Source organism: Diprion similis, chromosome 2 (genome assembly GCF_021155765.1).
Source record: "Diprion similis isolate iyDipSimi1 chromosome 2, iyDipSimi1.1, whole genome shotgun sequence".
Classification (NCBI taxonomy): domain Eukaryota; kingdom Metazoa; phylum Arthropoda; class Insecta; order Hymenoptera; family Diprionidae; genus Diprion; species Diprion similis.
Window position 1 is genome coordinate 9,673,515 of NC_060106.1, and position 18,351 is coordinate 9,691,865.

The 18,351-nt window shown below is 47.9% G+C and overlaps 1 long non-coding RNA gene across 1 annotated transcript in view; it reads left to right on the top strand.

The window, feature by feature from the left end:
• The first annotated feature begins 346 nt into the window (after nt 1–346).
• The window catches only part of LOC124416668, a 53,858-nt gene continuing 35,853 nt past the window's right edge, over nt 347–18,351 (top strand). The window contains exon 1 of the long non-coding RNA XR_006930799.1: nt 347–468. This is a non-coding gene — a long non-coding RNA (uncharacterized LOC124416668). The remainder of the gene's footprint in view (nt 469–18,351) is intronic.

An 18,351-nucleotide genomic window follows, 5' to 3' on the forward strand; every position in this document is an offset into this window, starting at 1 on the left:
TCCACGTGCCAGTTTTTTCCAGGTAGATCGATCCCCCCTCCCCGATTCTCGATCTTTTCATCTCCTTTGCGTCAACTCGCTCTCTCCGAAAAGAAAAAACTAAAACGTCCTCTTTTCACGTCTATCAAAAGAACGATTGGGGGTCGTCTTATACCCGTGACCGAAGCTAATGGTGGGGGAAATTTAACCGGAAGTCACTGGCAAGCGTAAGTGTTGTCGGTTTCGTACGATGCCAGTTCGTCAGGGTCTCGTGGTCTCCGGTTCCTCGTGTTCATACAGGGGGGGGGGGGGGGGGGAGGATGGCGACGTGGTGGGGATTGGGAGGGAGAGAGGGAGAAAGGAAGGGATGAAGGCATGTGATGCAGCCAATACATCTGACCCGTTAAAAGTCACGTGACTTCTAGAAATTTGGAAAAGATGAATCGAAGAGCGATCGCGGTGTCCACCGTTTGGGAAAACCGTCAATTGGTACGTACCCAATTTGAGTCATTTTTATTTCGGTTATTTATACGATCCAGTTCTTTAGGCCTCGACAAGCTGGTTGATAGTCTTAACTTTACGAAATTTGAAAAAGAGAAGATCAAGAGCTAAACGTGTTTTAGCTTTTGTGAAATCACAACGATTCGCAAATAACAGTATAGACTGGAACATTGTCTACTTGTTATCCGTAACGAAGCCTTCTTGTGCGGTGTGGACGATGACTGCAGGATGAGTGAGCTGAAAGAGAGAAAAATAAATTCTAAACAGTATATGTATGCCTCGAAATTGAATTCGTTTGGTGAATGACGTCTAACAAACCGCAGTTATATCATAAAAAGCAATGCAGCAGAACGTGAATTAATTCTTGTAGCACCCCTCTTGGAAGTGTCCCGAAATTCAATAAAGGCGAATAAGGCCTTGACGCAACCCCCGTACCCACCCCTCACCTTCTTCCATCCGCAATCCTCATCCGTATCGCCAGCTCACTCTCTCTCTCTCTCTCTCTCTCTTACTCTTTCTATTCTATGGGGTGGTCACAGAGCTTGGCTCGGCGGCGTTCCAAAGTTGTAGACGAGCCACGGTGCATATATTAGTCTGTATATTATGGTGGCTGAAGAGGGTCGTCGCGATGCCAAAGACAATTACCCCGCAATAAGCAATTTCTTCTCTTTGTCATCTGACGAGGAGAGTCATTATTTTTCGAAGCTCGACATCGGCATCTCGAACCCCTGAAAGACGATGCAATTTTTCTTGAATATATTGGAGAAGGAGTGACATTAGAGGTCGTAGTAACCTCTAAGAAAACAACGAGCTTAAAGAAAAAAAAAAAAAAAAAAAACGCGGAGTGGCACGCTACGCAGTCCGGAATTAGGGGCGAAAATCTTTGGGAATAGGCATCTCGCCCCCGTATTCCTTGCGGAAAGTTGAGCAGCAATTTCATCGCCAATGATCAGGATACAGCGGAAAGTGATTCTGGATGCATAAAAGGCGAGTATTCAGCAGCGCGGATCTGACTCGCTCGATATCGATCGCTGCAGACGCATCATACGTACATACTATGAATAATACATGCGTCCATGTGTGCTTGTGTAGCATATCGGATGCAGACGCGTATGCGTATAACAGATCTTTCAGTGTCAACCGAGTGAAATCTAGCACGGCCACGCGTCAGGCCGGATAGCTAGGATGTTTGACGTGACCACCGAGCAGGGAGGGATTGAAGTGACACAACATTGCAATAACTGCAATTACTCAAACGGATAAATATGCGTGTGAAGAGAGAACCGTGAGGTTCGCTAAAAAAATTGCATAAATTAATCTAAAAAGCCCTGGTAACAATTCAATGCTCAGCGAATATTATTATCTGTATATACAGTACACAAGCAGAGATCAATCCGCAATATTAAACGCTGTCAATGACTTTTTTTCTCTATATTGTTTCTACACCTGAAAGTCTTTTACCAGAGATAATTTTAATAATTACACTACTAACGTTCGATGAATGGCAAGGTATGCACTACTCGCGCAGCAAATACAGCAAACGTTATTATTTTCTTCCAAATAGATTCTAATTCGTCAAACACTAGCTGGCCAGTGATCGTTAATAATATGGTAATCACACATTCGAGTATGTTGAAATATATTCCGTCGAAATACGTGCAGCATTAGCGTCTGTCCGAGATCGAAGCTGTTAATTACAGACGTTAAATACTTCTATGTGTTTATAGTCAGAGTCGAATCAAATTAAACGGCAAAGTAATAATTATTCCAGCCTCACGACAGCCAATGTCAGCTATTTTGCGTTTCTGTTTACTTTTCCAAGCTTTCGATTCTGCCGCATCATGTGCCTCTCATACTCGCTCGGTTCTACTCAAGCTCGCAGAGGGTTGTTCTCTCGCACTGCAGCGGCTGTCGGAGGGTTATCAATTCGAAACCGAAGGACCATACGCAGGATCAGAAAACCCAGCCGCCCGGGGCGTCCGGCAAGGCGAGGCGAGACGAGGCGAGGCGCACCCTCCTCACGTACCACTCAGAATTTCGCTTGGTTAACGTTTTTTAACATTTCATTTGACAGCTGTCGCCTGCAATACGTACGGGGTTGGCTGTCTTCAGCTCCGACCAAGTTTCCGTGGTTTCAGCCCCGAAAACCCGCAGGATCTGACGCTGCACCGGGTTTCGTTTCCGATTGCTTTTGACTCTGGGCGTGTTGCCCTTGGGCCTTATTTTCACGGAATTTTTAACCAAAAAAAAAAAAAAGAAGACTCCGGTGGAAATCTGGAAGTGGAATCGGCCACGAAGGTGAGGAATCAGCCCGCGGTGGGCCTTGCTGAGAACTATTTTTAACGGCTTAACGGATCTTGTTATCGAGGCCCTGGCGAGATGTTCCCATCAGATGTCAACAAGTTTTAATGGGTACCTAAGAATCGCTTACGAAATAGGACAGAAGTTGACCCAAGACACGTGCAGCGCGTCGCGACGCGATGCGACAGACGTTGTGGGACGCCGCGCGTTCACTTTGAGATAAAAATGAATAGCGAGGTATATAAAAATTGCTAAGAAATCCCATGGCGTTCTAGCCTGAGAACTTTCTCAATTAAAGTCAACAATTAGCGATAGATGTAATAAATAATGACAAAGTATAACAAGCAGCTTGTCTCCTCCGCTCTTACGTTTCGCTTGCCGCCGCTACTAGCTCCTCTCGCACTCACCTCTGGAATGCCCGTTAGACGGAATGGACGTGGTGGTTCGATCCGGTGTTACAAGTAGCGGCTAATGGTGTCTCCTTTTTCTTCTCTCCTTATCCCTCTCTGTCGCAACGGTATTTAGCGAGTTCGTAGGCTGCTTAATTAATGCTGGCAAGGACGCGTATTAAATTTCGAGTAATAGATTACAAAATAGATACGGAACGTGAAAAAAAATAAGAGTAATACAAAAAAAAAAAAAAAAAAAAAGAAAAAAAGAAACAACCTAACTTTCAACGGAAAAAATAATCTCGACTCGACCTGCACCTTGAATATTTCGACACCAGCCAGTTTTCCACAGTCGTGAGTTAATAAATTAAAAGTCAAAGCCACAGCGTATTCCGCGCATTTGCCGTATACCTCTATCTTTGTTTTGGTGACGAATACACGCCGTGAGAAATGATGTTGTTGAAAACTAAGCTTGGGCAGTTAAACGACCCTTCGTAATGGCCAAGAAAGTTTCCGTACCTAAATATAAGGGACATGGTGATTAAACCAGTGAATTACTGTTTCGCAATAGCTATATCCTCGAGTGTGATTGAAATTGACATATTTTCAACGTGCTGAAGATTTTTCCATTTCATTTACAAGAAATTATATAATTTTCCAGAATAACTTTGCCGTGTTACAGTTTTCACGATACATGCCACGCAGCTGTTGTATAACGCATGGAAAATATGGGCTTCACATAATTGAATCTCTCTTGAAATCCAAGCGAGATGCTTTTTGTATCTCCGCAAAATAAAGTAAATTTATATTTTAAGCAAACAATGATGTGCCACAGATCCAATTAGTATCTTGAATATGATCACCATGAACTTATCGTATCCTCAATCGAGTAACTGACTAACCGCATTCGATTATCAAAACCAGTTCTAACGTATACTTCTTCGTAAATCGTTAACCGCGGATGAAAATGCGACTATAATTCTGCAATTGATATACAGGCATATATATTATATGACTGCGTGTATAGTCGACCGGTAGCGTTGATGCGATTTGTTACTTCGATCTTAGCTCGAGGATTTTTACGGATAGAAAAATCTAGGAGAATGTTGTCTGCGCTGGATAGCGCGCCTAGTTTCCGACGACGGTAGGCATTCCTGTGTCGGACAGTGCGGAGTCTCGATGCGCGTCCTCGAGGCACCCTGGACAGAAAAAGCAGACGACGTTGTCGTACGTGAGGCCTGCGGGAGTTAGGTACGTGACGATCGATCGTTCGCCGATTTATCGATGGCTGATTCGCGATCGAACAAAACCGGATGCGACATTACGACCGGCGAAAGACGTTGCCGTGCGATGCGCCATTCACCTCAAGGGTGCCTGTGCGACATAACACGCATCTCTCGGTATCGTATCGATAACACGTAATTCGCAATCTATTCCTCGACGATGAAAACACTTCCGTCAATATTGTATTGAATCATTCAAGTTTGGACTGCGTTAATAATTCCATTGTTTCCGGGCTGCAGTGTTCCTCGCTACTCTGACGTGCGTTACAGGTCCAAAAACCTTCCGACAGCCGCGTCGCTCAAATTCAGCGAGAAATATATCCGTCAGAGGAATTGCAAATCGATACTTTCTATATTAAGCCCAGACAATGCCGTGACGCGCGCGTAATAAACGCAGTATGAACCGACTTTGGTGCGCGGGATGTGCACCGTCGTATAACGATGACGAATCGCTATCGGAATGCCCAGTAGCCTGTGTCCGTTTCGTTCTGCCTTAACAGTCCATCGTACCTTTCACGTGTCCGCAATTTCATCCGTAGAACAATTATTTTCGACACCGATCTCGAGGACGAGTTCGTCCATGTTGCCTTTTCATGCGTTATACACCTACTTGGAATGGTCCGTGTACCTACAAACATGTAGTCAAATGCATACGCCTGGTCGAAGACAGGACCTAAGTATAGTTTACTTTTTAGTGGAATTTAAAATGACGGCCATAAAGAAGCCGGGGGCAAATTAGGCGGCGAGGATCGAGGTTGAGGCCCCTGGGGTGTCCCTTCGGCCCGCGCGAGACGCAAGTATGAGGTGTATATGCGCGTCTATACACACATGGATTACACTTCCACTTAGGTATTTCACCCCACCGGGATCTTATACGGTGCAAGTTTGACCCCGTCTGAATCGACGGGATGGTGTTGGATGGTGGCCTAGCAGTAGGTACGCATACGCACGGTAACGTTGGCTGGGTGTGTACGGAGTTACAGACCACGCGAAGTCCATGGGCTGGAATCAATTGCTGCCTCGGGGCATCATTTACATCATAAGCAATCATAATGATCGAATTTTCGGCGAACGACGATGATCCAATGAGTGGAACGAGCCCAATGGGGAGCCAATTGAGAAGCGGGCTCCCACTTACTGACTGAGCTCTATTATAGTTCAGCCCAAAGGCCTGCGCCAACAACCCTCTGCGCTTTTTAGAACCGACAAATTGTCCAGAAAGTGAAAATTGGATCAAATCGTCGCCCGGATTATACATAGATGTATCCTACGTGTGCTTTTACGGTTCTTATTTCTCATGAAACTATTATACTCATTCTTTCCACTCTCGGGGTTCCACCTCGCAAGGTCTCTCTTTATAAGGTACAGTTGAAAATGATGCACATTTCAACACTTTTTTGTCACAAGCTGACTGAGTAAAACAATAGAAAAAAAAAGTGAAACGAGAAGCGACTGTGAATGTTTCCACCCAGCATTCGATAGTGAAGATCCGTAACAACAAATGGCAGGTAACACAACGCGGTCCGATGAAAAAAGCAGGTTCTGAAATTCGTATAGCATGGAACTCCGTAGACGATCGCCTCGTCTGTACAGTGGATGGAGAAAAAATAAACATAAAAAATCGTTATTTTCTAAAGGTTAGACCGAGTTGAAAATTTCGTAAACGTCTTACAGTTTTCACTGAGGGGTCATTTACTTGGTGATGAAATGGCTTATTCGAATTATTTCACTTTGATTTCGAGTGGTTTTAGTTGATTTCCGATCACTTCCGAGCATTATAGGGGATTTTCAGTAATTTTCAAATTGAACAAAATTGCATCGAGTTACAGAAAATCAAGAGAAGTACGCGCAAAGACAGAAGTTAATATAGAAATTGTTAATCAGTTAAAACCACTCGACGTTTACCGGAAGACTTACAAGGCTATCCATGAATTCCAACGCTTGCCGCGTGACTTCATCAACACTATCATGTGATTTCAAGTGTTGTGCAACGATTACCAATGATTCCAGATATCTCAAATAATACCTTGTCATTTAAAATAATACTTCAGCCGCTCAAGTTCCTTCGATTTACACTTTAGCTTCCAACTATCAAATGTACGATAAGCCTTGAGTGAATGGTCCCTCGATCGTTAAAAATTAAAATCTCGGTATGTGATATTAAATGTCAGGATTGCGATCAAGAGTTACCAGTTAAAACTGCCCCCAACCCACAATTGATGTACTCCTTTTATTAATCTGCGGGGAGTTTGAATGACGTTAACAACGAGGTTCCCACTCTTACGTTATAGGTTTGCTAAGAACGAAGAAAGGCAGACCGGATGACGGAGGGGCTGGGGGTTCGTGGGGGGGAAAGGAATTCTCTCTCTCGGAGGAGATCGCAGCTCCGAGCTCCGTACCCGTGTTCGTGGGCTGTTGGAAGCTCTCCTCCGGCACTGCCGGTGTACGCGGGAGCGGGACCGAGCCCATCAGTATGCGGACCGCGGCCCGTGCCGACCCTACCCCCGCCCCCCTACCCCTCCTGCCCCGCCACCTCCACCTCACCCTCGCCATCCTACATCCCTCTCCGTCCCGCTCCCGAGCGACCGCTCGTCGCTGTCGCTTCCCGAGCCGAAATGTAGGCTGTTTCAGAGAGAGTGTTTCTACCGTAAAGCCGAAACAGTATTGATTGCAGCTCGCCTAGCTCAGCCTCGCCACACCACACCACGCCACGCCACGCCAAGCCGAGTTGAGTCGAGTCGAGCGCTATGTGAAGGCTTCTGTTTATGCCGCGATAGGTCCTCGGGACGATACTCTCCCGTTTTCCACTCCTCTTGGCGTCCACCTTTAAGGATCAATGTTCGCGAGGGCCGCGGACCGCGAAAATTACGAGAGCTCGATCAACGCTGATCGGTATGCCAGACGTCAGTACCGCACGTATGAACTTCTCATTGTGGTTAAAGCAGAGAGTGGAAAAACAGAACTGAATAGCGGGGCAGAACAAAAAGTACCATCGGTGTACAACGGTCTGGCAGTTAGCCCGGGTGAAATGGGATTTCGTTCGATGGTTATACGAATTGAATGAAAACCGTTACATCAACTACTTTATTGCTGAAATTCAACAGCCGGGTAATTGAATCTCGATTGCGAAATAGTTTCCGATCATACTGCGAGCGAATGTGGAGGAAAGAATTTTTTTTCCAAACGGGTATAATACGCTTGATTTTTTTTTTCTCTTGCTAATTTCGCAATAGATAAGAGACTCTGGTTTTCCAGAATTAACAATGGCGGACTCTCCGCATCGCAGCCGATAAACTCGGTATTAGTTGGCCAAGTTTGTTCGACATTATATTAACGGCTTGAGGAAGTTCCCCACAGGAGGGAGGAGGGGGTAAAAGATAAACAGTTTTCAATTCCTGATAAGTTTAGTACATAATTTGGTATCGCGTCAGCTGTTAATTAAGCCTCTAATTACCGAACGCTCGGCTTTGATTGTTCGGATGGAATATTTCCAACCCTTAATTTTGTCGCGGGAACTAGACTGTCAAAGTTAAAAACTGGTTACCGCTAATTATAGGATTAGCACAGCCCGCAATTACTCCGGTGAATCCGAGCTCCCATCGTCCTCGACAGGGCAAAATTTCAAATCGTAAGACCGTACTAACGGCGAGTAATGACGTAACAATGACCTAGGAAGGCAGTTCCCGTTCTAGAAACTGTCACCCTACCGACCCATCTGGATTTCCGAGTTCCATCTCGTAAGATGGGGCTCCCTATCGTGCCTTTGCAGATAATTAGGCAGGCAATCTGACCGGGCGGAGCTTCGGAGCATTTATACACCCAGTCCGCAACCCGACAATCTAGGAATCCTGGTGAACCTACAGCTAGCACCCTCTCCGTGAGATCCGTTTAACGTCATAAGTACGCTACGGCGGGACAAGATTTACGATATCTAACGAAAATTGATAATTATGGATACACACCGAAGATTGGAGTGAGGTTTGAAGCTATTTACATAGTTCGCGGACATCCGCTCGTAGGGAAGCTAGTCCAGGGTACCTACATGTCGGTTCATATTGGGGCGATAGATTTTCCCATGAATTGAGGGAAAAAGATCATAAGGTCACCCGTGACGGCTGAGACTTTGCTGACGTAATGAGGCAGATCGATTGCCAGTTACATTACCATGACAATGAATCACACCCTAGCGAATGGCGCCCGGGGTACGGAGGAGTAACACAATTGGTAGACGGCTGGAATTTGGCAGGAAAACGCGAAAATCGGGGAACCCCAGGGCGCGTGCAGTCAGTACTAGGTTGTAACGTTTGGGGAGGGGAAACGTCGCACCAGTTCCCTTATTAGCGGGAAATGTGATCTATTTGCCCCGTAGACGTATAAAGAATCGGCCCTGCTACATGCGGTGGAGGCCTAGAAGAGGCCGTTATTGGCCAATGGGGACCGTAAGTTAAGTTAGCCTAGGTTGGGCTAGGTTATTCCGATATACTGCCGCACGGCAGTACTATAGCTCATAGTTATGCCAGACCCCCCTGGGACGCTGATATATCAGTAATTTTTCCTCCATTCCAGATATTGCTTTATTATTTTATACGTCCCGCTATCACCCTGCGCATTGAATTGTGCTAATTATTCCCACTTACGGACATGGATCGCGTCGCGGTTGGTAATCAATAATGTATCGACTGAATTACGGATCTTTGATTCATCAATAATTCAAGGTTAATCTAGAAAAATCGGACGCATTCGGTCGAATATAAGAAGCTTTGATACAATCGGAATAAATTTAAAAGTTCTTAGATTTACCTGCACTCGAAAGTGAGTTCGATTGACCTTTTGCCAAAAACTAAATATCCATTTCTTGCACTTTTTAAACTCTTTTCGACCTGAGTAACTCATTGACTATTCAAAGCTCGTGCCGAGTCGAAATCATTTTCAAACGACGTAAGGTCAGAATAAAACAAAAATGGCCGTGTATAATCGGCTCGTATTGCCTACCGGACAACGGGCCGCAGATTCACCGCGGGTGAATTTCTCCTCAGGTCGAATTTGCGAGGAATTTTGGTTCGCGGGACGGGTCGGCGTATTCGAACACCTCGAGGCGTCTTGTAAGCGGCAGATGCAGGCATCAGGTATGTTATACAGGCATGTCCGGGGGTCCAAGCGAGACGGAGAAGCGAGGCCGAAGTGGTGTCTCCATCTCGTGAGTGTTCCGCAGAGTTGACATTCCGATACCGCGAAGGGTGGTGGGAATCGAGAATAAATTAGCCATCTTAATTTGCGTACAATAATCAACGTCGACGAGGCCCACCTTACAATTTCGCCGGCTGAAACTTATTGACACAGTTTTCATCGGTCGAAATTGTACGTTTCGCAACTTGGCGACAGCCGTTGTATGAACCTACATATATCAATAATCATACCTAACGAACATCTAGAATTAATAGAAAGACGATCATCGCTGACACTGTGCGAACACGCCATATGCAGTCACCCTGGCTAAGCCTCCTCAGATCCACAGCGATGACCTTATTAGAGAACGATGACCCCCGCGACTGTGTCAACCACAGTTATTGAGCAGTGTTCACAGAGGCGATGCGAGCCAGGTGGATGGATGCGTTATGCGTACGTGCAGGCATACCGCGGCTACGGCTCGGATGTGCCCCCAACGGACGAACGGCGATGTCACCGTGGGTGCGAGCGTCGGTGACGGGAGTGGCGTCGCCGCGGCCTCCATCCGAAGGTACGTGTCCCATTGTCGGTTTTGGTATTGTACAGTCAGGCCCCCACCCACCCGTGTATTGTTTAGCTACCCGCGAGTCGGTCCTCCGCAGGTCTCGTCGAGCATGCAGCAGGGGCCCGATGCAGTGACTCACGGCATCGGCTTCCGCCGCCCGGATTGCGCTCCGAATCGAGCCGGTTCCGACGCCTCTTAGTTGCTTTGGATTTCCCGGGCGTCACTCGATGAATAATAATCGAAAAACGGCGTCGCGGAAGCCTGCAACCGGTCTCCAGACACCCGCTGGGCGCTTCGACGCTTGCACCGAGTAACCTTCAGGGCCGGGACAGGATCGGCTCAATCAAGGCCTGCACGAGCAGCGTTCTAATCGCGGGTTTCCGTCCACGCTTGTCCATCCGGCTATAAAACCGTTTTCGAAAATCCATACCGGGAGCAAAAGCTGACGCACACCCGCAGCCGCCTGTAGAGATAGGCTCTTCTGCCAGAGCAGAACACAATGGCGTGTTCTAGGAGAGACGCATCGGTCTGAGAGAATCAGGGAGAGAGCGAGAGAGGGTCAGGGGTGGGTGGGTGGATGGGTGAGCTTGCGTCGGTCCTTGCCCCGAGTACGTGCTCGGGGTGTCAAAGCTTTCATCGCACTCAGAGCGACCGTCCACCAGTCGGTCGGTTGGTCGGTCGGTCGGTCGGTCGGTTTCGGATTCAGCTAGAAGACCACGGGATCGACTCTTGGGCGGCGAAGGGCAGAGGAGGGTGACGAGCCGCGGGACAACGCCACCGAGGAAACAGCAAGGTCCTAAGCGATCGATCGACCAACGAGAAACGGTGCTTTTCACCAAAATGTCGCCCATCACTAATGTTAATGCCTGCCTCTTGTGTCCTGAGACAAAGCAGTCGTGTATCAGGCACCTGTGTGACTTCACGTTTCATTGTAGGTGGGCACAGAGTAACCTTGGCCACGCTCAAGGTCAGCGGTTTTTCCCAACACCGTTGAATACGCATCGGAATCGGAGAGTGGAGGAATATTTTGTACTTGAAAAATGGGCGACCCTTCCATCAGCATTGTGGTTGGTAGGGCAAAGCAGTGCCAGTGATTTTAAGCCACCGGTTCAAGGCTCGCTTCATGATAGTCCTCGTGATCCTCTGCGTGTGTCACTGCGTGGTTTCCCCACGTCACCTATGTCGCCTGTACGCCGCTGCGTTATGTGCAGTGGTTTTTGAACAAATTTGATGCTCATCTGTTCACACGTCTGTCATTATGAGACTCCCCTCGTTGTTGGCGTTGGTGGTCCGGTTTGCATCACGGAAGAGATAGCATCTAAATAGAGATCAGCGATTCTTTGAGCATATAATTTGGTTTTCGATGCGGGGATAGCTGCCGCTCGATCGAATGACCCCGTAACAGTACCCTGAATAGGACCGAACTCCAGCCCCGCCCGGATGTTGGAACTTTGATCTTAGATAACGACCGCTTTGATTCACCATCAAAAGACCATTTCAACAACGGAGTGTACGAGGTGCTCACGTCGATCACTTTTTCTTCCAGGGTGTGAATTTTGTCAGGTTTTCGATACCTAAGACAGCCAAGCTCTCGCATAGTGGGTCAACCATCCTTCGCGTTGTTACCCCCGGGATTTTATCCTGGCCGTGCCTCTAAGTAGCTGGCGTTTAATTATCGACACCGGATGAGAAAGGAGCGTTTCTGCCAGGATCCGTCGAAAGTGACAAATGTCTAAAACGCCTGAGGCTGACCATCCAGCGTGTTGCCCCCTTCCCGTCTCCTGAAAGACGCGGGCTCGTTGCAGCGCAAAGTACCAGCCGACCCGGGCATAAGTGCTCCAAGTGCCCCTCAACAGTTGATGTGCTTAGGCAAATGCGGAGCCCGAACAAGGGCACCGGTCGGCCAGAGGGGCGTGTGATGTATTTGTAAAAAGGTGTCGGGTTGGAACTAAGGAGGCCTCCGGTCGCTCGAACCCATGCCCCGAGGGAATCAGGGTGGGAACAGATAAAAGAGAATTGTATAAAATAGGCTACGAGGGGGGTGATGCTAGGGGGTGGCAGGCGATGCCCGTGGGGCACGGCGAGAGGCGCGGGAGGCGGCTGCTAACGCCATTTTGAAACGAGCGTCGCTCTGATCTGTCAAATTTCATTTCACGCGTCTATGCGCTGCGCCAACGCCTCGCGGAGCTTTGACGTCGCGACGCCTCGACGGGGTGCAGATAAGAATCCACCGACAGCCAACACCTACCCTCCGTTATGTGAGACCAGATTGCGATCTTCGTGGTGGTCGGGATCGGGGTCAGGTACGACCTTTGCCCCGGTGGGTCAGCACGCCCTCTTCATCGTCGCAGCGTTAGTACAGAACGAAAGATTCAAGGAGAAAGAACGAGATCTAATGGCAGACATGGCATTTTCTATTTTTGAAAAGCCGCCGACAGCTGTGAAATTGCGTAGCAAATTATTCTCGAAGATCGGTAGTTATCACTCTCGCATCTATCATTTTAAGAATTGTGCGAATAATGTCCCGTAGACATTTTCGGAGTAGGGTCTAAGTGCTCCGGGGCGAGAGAGTAGGTACCGAAGAACGAAACGTTGAGACATAAAATTGAAAAGTTTGACGTAGAAAGGTTTATGGGAGTTTTAAAAGGCAGTAAAGTCAGGCGTTATGCCTTCCGTGAGTCGTTATATTTTCTTCTCCCTTCTTCGCGCGTTTTCTTCAACTTTCATCGCAAACCTCCCTCACCGCCCGGCCGTTTCTCGCTATTCCACCGGCTAGTATCCACCGTCAAGTGCGTTTTTGTTTCCTGGGTCGTTGTCGGTACGTTTGTCGCTCCACTGAGCTCCGGTTTCTCAGCTTTTACGATCCCTCTTTCTACCTCTACTTCTATCTCCGTTTCATCCAACGTTTTCCGCACCGTCGTCGACCTGCATATTCAGATTCCACCGACGTCTGCGAACGCTGCGGCTACCCCGTAGATACCGCAATTCACCGGAATATTTTCCAGCGAGAAAGGTCCTCGAGCATCAAAACAGCCCGCAAACATTCCTCCGCAGCAATCGTAGCGAATTGCGTTTCGTCTCGGTGGTGTTTTCGGGTTTCGCCGAAGGAGGAATTGAGACAGCTCTGCGCATGGCCTGCGCGTAAGGGGTTAGTAATGAAGCGAGTTCGGTAATGAAGCCAACCCCTAGTTGAACAAGTCATCGCCTGCTTCGGATATATTTTATTGCGCCACTGGTCTGGTTTATTATCGCCCACCCCGGACGGGAAGATCAACCCTTCCTCACGCCCTCCGCCACCCCGCGGGCCCCGGGCACCCGGTCGTCGGCAACCACGCGGCGACGCCTTCCCCGTCTGACAGTGGCGCTCAACGAGGCGTCGCGGCGAGCACGAGTTCACCCCGAAATGAAAGGGTTGCGCTTCGGTTCCCCGCTGTAAATATTACCCTAATTTCTCCACCCTGCTGTAGAAATCCGGTAAGGGGTTCGGAATCGAATTTACGCGATTCGAGCGCGTAACCCTAAACATTATCTTCTTTCTTCTTTACGACGATGTCGCACGTCGCGGCTTTGTTTAACGATCGAACCCGACCAATTTCCCCTACGAGTTACGCAACAGACGTGATTCCTTTGTCCTTACGCATTGCCAACGCGATATTCACCCCGATTCAGAAACGCAACTGTTCAAACCAAAACCGCACTTCATTCTTGGATATAGACCATTCTAAAATAATTCTCCACACAAAATCTTGAATCCTTGCAAATCGGATTGAGAACCGATGCCTTTTAACGCGGTTGGATTAAAACTATAATGCACCCTAATCCAGCAATATCTCATCCTGTCTTGTGGGATTCGTCGCTCAGGCGTAACCATCCCTATTTAGTGGAACTCTCTCAATATCTCTGTCGTTATATGAATAGCTATAATATGCAGATACATATTATCATACATTCGCACTGAGGGTGTATATACATACATTATCATAGTCACACCGTGCCCAACTGGGAGTGAAAGTGGCCACTTATAGTTCCAGGCTGACAGTCGAATCTCTCCTCATCCGGTCAGGTCCGGATATCTGGGATCAGATAGGCGGCTACATCGTCTTTCCCCGGGGTCAAAAAAGTGCCGAAGTACCCGAATGTCCGAATAAGAGTAATTCCGATCGCATCAACCGGGGATCGTGCGAAGTGTCGACAGTGTATGATCCCTGATGGACCCGTAAAGATTTTGATCTGTAGCGTATAGACACCGAGCGAGCTAATAACGGGTCGAGGTTGATGCAAGATTTCGTGGATACCTTACGCATGTGTGTAGTCCGAGAGTGACACTCCGCGGTGGAATTCCTTGAAGGATCGACACCATCGTGTATTGCTGCGTCTTATAGTCATCGGCATCTGTTCCAGATAGAATTACGAGCCAAGTTCGCCTCGCTAAGATAATGCTTCGTTCGCGCTTCCCTGGAAGTGACTGGCTCGAGATGCTGGGCGACAAGGAGGAGGAGGAGAGGGGGGGTGGGGCAGGTAGGGTGAGCTGGGAATACTCGGTGAGTGAGGCTGTAACGGGGTGGAGCGATGCGGGTGGAGAGGAGAACCGAAGAGCCCTGTGTATGATGGGTGAGGTTCTAGACTCCGGCTCCAGTTGCCATCGGGGTGGTTCTTGCAAGCGATATAAGCTCTCTCTTCCCTCCCCGTCGCCTCTTCTCTCGTCTCCTCTGTCTCCTCTCTGCTCTCCTCTTCTCTTCTCTTCCCGTCCCTTCCATTCCCTTGCCTTCCCCCGCGCCACCAGAACACCACCCCACTGGAGCACCCACTATCACCCACAGATAGTGGTTCAGTGCTATGGGGTGTCGCGAGCTCATACATATTCAGCAGATGCATCACCCGACCTCGGCTACGTACTGGAAAATTATTGACCACACCGACCACGGCTCGGAGGCCCTTCAACTTGGACCAAAATCCTCCCGTCGCTGGGTAAACTCAAATTACGGACCAGTTTTCGAGTCCGATTGATGTTTAGGCGTTTTATCAAAACTGAAAGTGGATTCAGGAATTTGATGCTTTATTCGAGTCGTCGACCGTACACCATGCGTGCCCGAGGGCTTCACGCTGTTTCCACTAGCGAAACGTATTTTTGTTTTTTGTCCAGTTTGATATGAAAAACGTCCAGAATTTCGAATATAAAGTTGATAGATGTCAGTCTCTCGTACTCTCTGTATTGAAACACTTTCTGTGAAGTTGATGATTCATTAGCAGCTTTGCAGCATACATTTTTATCCAAAATATGCTCAGTGGTGTGAAATTTTCTAACGGGAACGTGGTAAACGAAAGTTAGTTTCAATGCCAAGAAGATGGACTTCTGAAGAAAATGAAATTTATTCTAGTATCGTATTTCAATTGGATAAATATTGAACAGATTCCATAAAAAAAAAAAAACACATGTGTAGTATATTAGACGGAAGCCATCTAAACTCCGTTTTGTTACTTTCGGTGTCTAAGGACGAGATGAGATTTGGTTTGAATGAGTGCACGATAATGAGGATCGTGAGTAAAAGGGTAATGGAGGAACCAGCGAAGTTCCAAAATGGTTTTTAAATAAAATTTAAGGGTTTTAGAATAGTACTAATTGCAGGCTACCCCGGGGGAGGGAAGGAAAGGAAAAATCTCGGAGAAAAAGAAACCAAATCAAAAATTACGACCATCAAGTTAATCTCAAAGATTATAGGTCCGACAGGGTATTTCTTCTAATGAGGAATTAAGTGGTGCCTGGCACATCGAACTTAACGACTACTCGGGTACTTTTTGGCTTAATTATCAGAGATTATCCTGGCATTTGTATGCGCGATCTTGAAGGGACGTGTCGCGTACGACTGTTTCGGTATCTTAAACTATAATTGGACTACCGAGGACCAATACGATCCTATTAACATAATTATCTTAGCCACGGGATGACACGAAATTAATATAAATATGCGGCCGTCGACGACGGTCTGGTCAGACAAACGCCAGACTGAGGCCGCTGGCCAGTTATAGCTTGTCCCGCATAACTTAGCATAAATAATAAATAATATTGTGAACACGTGCCAGCGTTGTAACGTGCGTCGATTTAACGCGGGTTATCAACACCCTGAATTCCGATTCTCAGTTTGATGCATTCCCTGAACTGTAGGCTAGTACTCGAGCCAAACCCTCTACAGAAGAGTAATTCCGTCCGAGTTCCCGAAAATAACTGCGTAAATAATCATCGAAAAGTAATTAACTGTCACCCAGTTTCCGGCTTACTGTTCGAGGCGGTCGCACTTCGACGGCGGAGGATTCGTCGAATAATTGCTGTAAAATTTTCAACGTTTTTAAACGGTAATGAAACTGCGTCGAGGCTGGTTAACTAAAAATCGAATCCTCACCTCAAAGTATCTTCCGGTCAAATATTCATATGCATGCTCGAATCACCATCGAATCTCGATGTATTTAAATTGATGACCGATACCTAATTGAAAACTTTCTTCAATAACGTCTGTAATTTTTCGCATCAACATTTTCTTTGCTCATTTCAAACGCTCAGCTCGCAGCCCCAGAGTCTTGGTACAGCGTCAGGACTGGGCCGGTAAATGTCCTTCCGAGGCTTAAAAGATGCTAATCTGACGTGGATACTGGGAACGGTTGGGCTGCGTGTCCTGGACCCATCCCATTCGCCACCCAGTCTGTAGACGGTTCCGAGTCCTAATACCTTTTATCGCGAATTAAGATGTTGTCAGGGTGTGGTAGGTACGTTCGGAGAGCAACGAGGCCGGTAAGGGTGTGCTCACACGGAGAAGATCCTCCACCCGATTGGTCCGGCTTGAAATAAATCCGCCAAATTTATCGCTGTCACGCGAAGCGTTTACTCCGGGTACGCGCAATGTAAGAGATCCGGGTGAAACCGTGAAATCCCTCCTGCGGACAATACGGTAATGGCATCGTGGCAAAAACCACAGTGTCATCCTACATACGGTGCGATGCTTTGAAAAGTATCCTTCACGGAGCTTATTTTTCTTTTTTGTATCAAGGCACACACAGGAACAAAAGTGACAATACGGTGCGACAAATATGTATGACGGTCCCAATTACACCGTATTGGAGGGAAAAAAACGAGAATCTTTGTTCAAAAGCTCGAATAATATTTTATCAGGGGTTGAATCGGAGCTCGTGAGCGAGTTTTAAAACGTTGAGCATCGGTGCCTTGGTTACAGTGGTTCCTGATAGGACCTGGTCGGCAATTAACAGAGGGGGACGAGCGAGTCGATCAATGCATATTGGTAGCGAGTTCGCGCCCGGAAATATTGTATCGAAAAAGTCGAACGAGTATGAAAAGGTGGCTGATGCAGCGGGATTGCAGGGAATCAGTCAGAGCGAAGAGGGAGCAGCGCAACCTCGTCCTCGAGAGTGGTCCAATGTTCAGGAGCATCAGCAGCAGCAGCAGCAGTCGGCGTATCCGCTTGAAATATGCCGCCGTAGTCGCGCACGTTGTGAGTTAGTTTAATATGCAAATGGCGCAGATAACCTGAGCGTTCGTGGCCAACGCCAAGTCGTGATTCCACTTCCAGTAGCCGTGTCCCGGAGACCCGATCCAGGTTTCTGGGGAGGGACGAGGACTGGCGAGTGAATTGAGAGATAAGACTGGCCCACGCTCCCCTTCCTCCCCCCGCCCCCCTTTCACGGGGATCCAGCAGGGCCCTTAAGGGAATCAGGGACGCAGGTACCACGACGTAATATCTGAACACTCGTGATTGGTATCAACGGTCCTTCACGGATGGCCACAATTGTTTTTACGGAGAAACAAGGTAGAACGAGCACAACGATTTACCGGGTACGGCAGACGGTACGGGGTTCCTGGATCCAAAAATGGATCGCACCACCTTGTCTCCCGGACGTGGGGATTGGCACCCCGTCGATAAATACATCCCTGAGAGGTTAATCTCGTAATGGTCTCCAAAGATGGTAGCGTGTAACGCGGAGTTGCATCCCATCCCTCTTGAGTCCGTCCCTCTCCTCCCCCGCAAAGCGTGATCAACGGTTTGCTAGGTGGTGGTGTGAATCGAAGCTGCAGCCGCCAGCCTTGGTAGGACGACTCATCGGCGCTCCTCTCGCTTTCCTCTCTCTCTTTCTGGCCAAAGTACCGTGGCCTAGCTCCCGC